We start from the raw sequence: 976 nt of genomic DNA on the forward strand, positions 1-976 counted from the left end.
AAGACCCACAGTGAATGGATGGAACACACACACACACACACACACATACACACACACACACACACACACACACACACACACACACACACACACACACAGGCTCTGCTAACATTTATATGAAAAGCTTGCAGGATTTAATCAGGGAAGACAAACTTGCAGAGAATGAAAGCTCAATAAAACAGAATTATTTTGATTTTTCTATCTGATGCAGCTGCATGAAAGCAAAGTGGTCACACTGCTGCCTCACAGCAAGAAGGTTCTGGGTTTGATTCCAGGATCTTTCTGTGCTTGCATGCGCTCTCTAAGTACTCTGGCTTCCTCCCACAGTCCATAGACATGCACGTGAGGTCAACTGGAGATTATAAATTGGCTGTAGGAGGGAATGTGAGCGTGAATGTTGGATGGAAGGTTGTTGAAGCAGTGGAGACTTTTAAAAACTCAAACAAAGACGTTAAACAACTTAATCGAGTAGCACACAAGTTGGTTTTTTTGTTTTTGATGTCACAGTTAAGAAGCTACAGAGTAGTGACATCATCAGGGTTGTGGGCCGGACTGACTTAGACACAAACTAAATAGAAACAACACACACTCTTTATTGTATATATGCAGCTTTTCCCACATAAAATGTACTTTGCAGGCCGCACAGGTACATTTTAGTGTTTACTATTGGACGATCCCAAATCTCTTATTCTGAAATTTCAGCCACTGCAAACCAGTTTGCCGTTTAAACACCACTGTTTGACAGACTGACTGCAGCTGAGGATGGAAGTCTTTGTTCTGCAGCAGACGTGCTTCAGTCAAACCAGACGCTGCAGCAGGTGGAGAACCATGCAGCTCATCGAGACTGCAGGACAGAGACCAGCAGTGCAGACTGAGGGCACAAACCATGTACAGAATAACTGATTTTTGTAGGTTTTTCAGTTCTACTTTTAGAACATCGGTGGTCTGAGGCTAAATTGTGCCCATCTGCGGTTTT

Source organism: Pundamilia nyererei, unplaced genomic scaffold (assembly GCF_000239375.1).
Source record: "Pundamilia nyererei isolate P.nyererei 1_Seehausen unplaced genomic scaffold, PunNye1.0 scaffold00361, whole genome shotgun sequence".
NCBI classification, from domain to species: Eukaryota; Metazoa; Chordata; class Actinopteri; order Cichliformes; family Cichlidae; genus Pundamilia; species Pundamilia nyererei.